This window comes from Oncorhynchus masou, chromosome 2 (genome assembly GCF_036934945.1).
Source record: "Oncorhynchus masou masou isolate Uvic2021 chromosome 2, UVic_Omas_1.1, whole genome shotgun sequence".
Lineage (NCBI taxonomy): Eukaryota > Metazoa > Chordata > Actinopteri > Salmoniformes > Salmonidae > Oncorhynchus > Oncorhynchus masou.
The window spans coordinates 6229570-6236031 of NC_088213.1; the positions used below are offsets into that span (position 1 = coordinate 6229570).

General features: G+C 42.0%; 1 pseudogene; it reads right to left on the reverse strand.

The window, feature by feature from the left end:
• The window catches only part of LOC135554628 (pyruvate dehydrogenase phosphatase regulatory subunit, mitochondrial-like), a 42530-nt pseudogene extending 40900 nt beyond the window's left edge, over positions 1–1630 (reverse strand).
• Between the last annotated feature and the right edge of the window lie 4832 nt (positions 1631–6462).

A 6462-nucleotide genomic window follows, 5' to 3' on the forward strand; every position in this document is an offset into this window, starting at 1 on the left:
GACCACACAGTAGATCACACACACAGAGGACCACACAGTAGATCACACACACAGAGGACCACACAGTAGATCACACACACAGAGGACCACACAGTAGATCTCACACACACAGAGGACCACAACCCAGCAGGGTGAGTAATGAGACATAAGACCATGGTTCCTTGTGATTTCTAGATGTTATCATTGATTACATAAGGTCTCGTAGGCTAGTCCATGTTTTCACTGTGTTGGTCTCTCATCACCTGACAAGCCCAGTAAAACAATGAACTCATGAAATCATGATATATTGTCCACCTACCCACAAATAAAGTGTTATGGAAACATGCACCCCCCTCTTGTAAACAGACCACATCATTTAGCCTCTCCTACCTTCCCTGCTCCAATAGTATTATCTCAGTCCAGCCCAGCTTGGCCAGGTGATAGGCCACAGACGTCCCTACGATGCCCCCTCCACAGATCACCACCCGGGCTTGGCTGGGCAGGGGGATGGGCTGCGTGGTCTCTATAGCCGAGGCCAGTCTCCGAGGGGAGCTCCAGATACCACTAGGCCTGGTCCCCGGAGCCCAGCATCCTGCATGGGACAGCAGCCTAGGGAGCAGGGCAGGGGACAGAGCCCTGGAGCTCCATACACAGCTGCAGTGCATGGCTTGGAGGAACCTGGAGAATCAGAACACAACAGGCCAGGAGGATCAGAACACAACAGGCCTGGAGAATCAGAACACAACAGGCCTGGAGAATCAGAACACAACAGGCCTGGAGAATCAGAACACAACAGGCCTGGAGAATCAGAACACAACAGGCCTGGAGGATCACAACACAACAGGCCAGGAGGATCACAACACAACAGGCCAGGAGGATCAGAACACAACAGGCCAGGAGGATCAGAACACAACAGGCCAGGAGGATCAGAACACAACAGGCCAGGAGAATCAGAACACAACAGGCCAGGAGGATCAGAACACAACAGGCCAGGAGGATCAGAACACAACAGGCCAGGAGAATCAGAACACAACAGGCCAGGAGGATCAGAACACAACAGGCCTGGAGGATCAGAACACAACAGGCTTGGAGAATCAGAACACAACAGGCCAGGAGGATCAGAACACAACAGGCCAGGAGGATCACAACACAACAGGCCAGGAGGATCAGAACACAACAGGCCTGGAGAATCACATTAGCAAGCATGCAGACGTAGGTACCACAGCTAACTTTCGTACTGTCTTTCAAACAAGCTACAGTTAGCTAGCGAACTTTAGCTAACGTTAGTTGATCAGCTGGCGCAATGATAACTTTAACTCCTATCACTTCTTGCTAATGCCAACAGTAAATCTGAAGTTTGCTTGTGTTCGACCTTCGTCCCAAGGAGAACAACACCCCGATCCAAACGTCTTTGCATTGGTAATACGCTAGCGGCCTTCTGACATTCGCCTAGCTAATGATAATGCTAGTTAGCATTATCATTATCATGTAGCAAACTCACCGACTCACTCCACTCCAAAAGTAATTAAATCTCTATTCGGCTTGAAGCAGATTTCAGTCCTGCGCCTCGATGACAGCAGAATGTTTCAGTCAGACCCTATTCGGCCATACAAACTGCATTGTTTATTTACACTGCCGTGAAACAGGCAACAAAAACTAACTACTTCGGGTCGCGGATTTTTTTGAAATCCGTCAGAATAAATGTTCCATCCTGTATACTTGGTAAATTAATAATTATTATAATTTGTACAATTATTTACAAATATAAAAACGCAACAATTTAAACCAATTTACTGAGTTATAGTTCATATAAGGAAATCAGTCAATTGAAATAAATTCATTCGACCCTAATCTATGGATTTCACATGAAAACAGATATGCATCTATTGGTCACATATACTCAGTGGTGGCCTGTCATTCAGGGCAGGTGAGCACCACCTGTTTTGAGACCCACCCGTTCAGAAAAAAAAGACACGTTTTTCATGTTATTTTTTACATAAATACATGTCACATATCAGTTTGCAAACAATGTAAAAAAATAATATTTGAGTTAATAAAGCCGCATACAAACATGGTTGCTTTCTTGAGTATGGCATCTCCAAAATGCAGATGTTTCAGCCGAGTTTAGTGCTTTCTGTGGTGGAGGGGCAGCCAGTGTAGGGGTTAGTAATGCACTCTAGTTGCGCCGTGATTGGCTCACTTCTGTCACTCATGGGGACACTTTGTCAGCGCAAAATCTACAGAGAGAGCTTGAAAATTCAAGCCCCTTGGGTGCTGCCATAGATTTATATTAGAAGTGCCCATCCAAGAAGGCTAAAAGTCATTGGCCGCAAATAAAATGACATCAAATCACGTTATATCTACAGCAGCTTGACTTTCAAAATCTTAGCTAGCAAGCTAGACAAGCGGCCATCGTCACGAATCAACAATCTACTGGCAAATCCTTCTCAAACCTTGTCGAGAAATTATAGATTAAAAAAACATATGGGTGCTCATCGGCCAATGGACATTAATATTACACATGAATTTGGAAATTGCAAATATAACAACGGTTGATTTGGAAGGACTCTGTTACTGCTGCTCTTTAATTAATGAAATGTTTTAATGGTCTTTTTTAATGGTCTATTTTTGACTTAATACTTATTTTTCTTAAAACTGCATTGTTTGTTAGAGGCTAGTAAGTAAGCATTTCACTGTAAGGTCTACACCTGTTGTATTCGGCGCATGTGACAAATACAATTTGATTTGATCAGTGGCTAACTGCAAGTGTTGCAAAGCAATCACTGGCTTGCTACTCAGTGGAGAGGTGTGTGGTCCAAATCTGGGTTTAAGGGTTTCTTTTTCAAGCTTAAAAGGATAAACAGTCACATGTAACACTGTGGGCCAGAAAAGGTTGAATACATTGGCCACACTATCAACCTAGTACAACTTCTGCAGCGTTCAAAACAAGTGGAAACTTGGAACTGACTTCAGTGAGTTCAAGACAACTGGGGGAAAAAAAAACGAGCTCAGACTGGGAAAATACGCTTTCAATCCAACTCGGGAACTCAGGCCTCTTTCTAGAGCTCCGACCTGAAGATCACTGACGTCATGATTCAACCTTTTATTATTTTTTTTTGTTCCCAGTTATCTTGAAAGCACCATAAATCTAGAGAATGCCAGACTTTGATGACAAAATTTGCCCACAAGAAGAACCGCTGTGCCACCTTCCTGTTCAAGTGAGCACAGCACAACAATGTGAGTCCAAAATTGTATTATATGCTGCTGCAAAAATTATGTAATATGCCAGGGAGATATGTCCCTTCCCCCTCATAAGTTAGCCTACTGTTCTGACTTGGTGGTGCCAGGTGTAGCGGTGGTAAGGATCCCCTCCATGGTGCTGAAAAGAAATCTCTGCTGTTGGGACAGCTTGCTTTATGTAGGCCCCAACAGTTAGTGGGCACCTTTTGTCACCCTTATAGTGTAATTAATGTATCGTTTAGTGTTGTGGCTTTGCTGGCATGAAATGTTGAGTTTACCCACCAAGATTTACATGCTAAAACCACCACTGCATAAAACCAGTCAGTATCTGGTGTGACCACCGTGCAGCGCGACTCCTTCGCATGGAGTTGATCAGGCTGCTGATTGTGGAATGTTGCCCCACTCCTCTTCAATGGCTGTGTGAAGTTGCTGGATGTTGGTGGGAACTGGAACACGCTGTCGTACACATCGATCCAACAGTGGAGGCCCCTCAGAGGAGGACCATCCTCCTCTGTGAATTTATAAAACATTTAAAAAGTTATCCTTTTAGATAAAACTACACTAAATATATTCACGTCACCAAATAATTGATTCAAACAAACTGTCATGCAATGTTGGGGTTTGGCCGTCATTGTAAATAAGATTTTGTTCTTAACTGACTTGTCTAGTTAAATAAAGGTTCAATAAAAATAAAATTTCCAATATGAAAAACGTACTGAACATTGTGTAATGCAAATGGGATAATTAACAATGGGATTTTAAAGTGTTTTCTAAAGTTGATTACAATTATACCAATAATATTATGAATATTTTTACTAAATGTAGCATTCAAAATTTGTTGTTTTACTGTTACCATGATAACTATCTAGTATCATTTATTTTTAATGCTGCTAACAATAATGTCAATGCTATATTAGTTTTTGACATAAATGCTATCTTTTTTTAAATTGTTAAACAAAATTCCAAATTTGCTAACATTTCCCCATAAACAGTAACTCATATCGACCTTTTTATTATTTTTCAACATCGTCATTGCCGGACTTTTATATTGAAGGAAAACTGCCAGGGTCAGGCCATTATTCTTGCTGGCGGAACGAAGGGAATGTTTACGATCCCATCGCCGCTGCGTGACCAGGATCTTCACGAAACGTCATTGGTCATCCTAGTAAAATGTTTAAAAAATGTCCACATGTGTCATTGTTTCGATACATTAATATTGTTCCATTTATGAGGAAAGGAGAGACTGCTCTTATCCAGTTGTCTTCAATACAAACATCTGTTTTTCTATCGCATGACACCAACAGTCATTCTGAAATACCCAACATGTGGACACCATGATGCAAAAATCTGCAGACAATTTTATTAAATTGACAAAATGTTCATCTGTACAGCAAAAAAAAAGCACAATGTAAAATCTCAATATTACATTGTGGCATAATCTGAACCAAAAATATAATAGCAGATCCATAACTTTGTACAGAAAGAAAAGGACAAAACTGGTTATCATCATCAGTCTGTTTCAAAGAAGTCTCACTTCAAACCAACCAAAACAGACAGGAAGAAGGACAAACTTTTGTTTAAAATGAATAGAGCGTCCAGGTGTTGCTGAAGCAGGAGAGAGGTTCAGCTCCTGGAGAGCAGAGGAGCTTTGTGACCTGTAGTCCAAACGGTCTCACGGTGGGCCTCGGCGTCCAGACTCTCCCCTCGTTTCACGCTGTTTCCAGGGTTGAGATGTGGAGGACGGTGGTGCCAGATTAACAACAGGGCCAGTTCTGGCCCAAGATGCCCTCTAAAGGGGCCTAATGTTACTCCAAGGCCCTTCTGTTATTTTCAGAGCGAGACTGGAAGCCAAAACAGACACTACATCTAAACATGAATCAGATTCTCAACTGCCATACATTTCTAGAAACATAAACCACTTTCATATCACTTTCATGTCACTTTCATATCACATCAAAATAATTTCACAAATGTAAAATACACATTTACTGAAGTGGTGTGAAGTCCTTCAGTGAAACGTTTTTGGGGTATCTGTCCTTTATTTATATGTTTACTTCACTACATTCCTAAATAAAATGTACTTTTTACTCCATACATTTCCCCTGACACCCAAAAAGTACATTTTGAATGCTTAGCAGGACAGGAAAATGGTCTAATTTATACACTTATCAATAGAACATGGTCATCCGTACTGCCTTTGATCTGGTGGACTCACTAAACACACATGCTTAGTTTGGAAATTGTGGTGCCATCTGCTTCGCTTAATAAAAAATTACTTTAAATTATTTATACTTTTACTTTTGATCCGTAAGTATATTTTAGCAATTATGTTTACTTTTTATACTGATGTATATATAAAACCAAAGACTTTTACTCAAGTAGTATTTTACTGGGTGACTCACTTTCACTTGAGTCATTATCTATTAAAGTATCTTTTTCAAGTATGAGAATGTGTTTTTACACTGCTGCTGAACACCGTGTTGAGCAGCTATATCTTTACACCGCTGCAGAACACCGTGTTGACCAGCTATATCTTTACACCGCTGCTGAACACCGTGTTGACCAGCTATATCTTTACACCGCTGCTGAACACCGTGTTGACCAGCTATATCTTTACACCGCTGCTGAACACCGTGTTGACCAGCTATATCTTTACACCGCTGCTGAACACCGTGTTGACCAGCTATATCTTTACACCGCTGCTGAACACCGTGTTGACCAGCTATATCTTTACACCGCTGCTGAACACCGTGTTGAGCAGCTATATCTTTACACCGCTGCTGAACACCGTGTTGAGCAGCTATATCTTTACACCGCTGCTGAACACCGTGTTGACCAGCTATATCTTTACACCGCTGCAGAACACCGTGTTGACCAGCTATATCTTTACACCGCTGCTGAACACCGTGTTGACCAGCTATATCTTTACACCGCTGCTGAACACCGTGTTGACCAGCTATATCTTTACACCGCTGCTGAACACCGTGTTGACCAGCTATAACTTTACACCGCTGCTGAACACCGTGTTGACCAGCTATATCTTTACACAGCTGCTGAACACCGTGTTGACCAGCTATATCTTTACACCGCTGCTGAACACCGTGTTGACCAGCTATATCTTTACACCGCTGCTGAACACCGTGTTGACCAGCTATATCTTTACACGCTGCTGAACACCGTGTTGACCAGCTATATCTTTACACCGCTGCTGAACACCGTGTTGACCAGCTATATCTTTACACC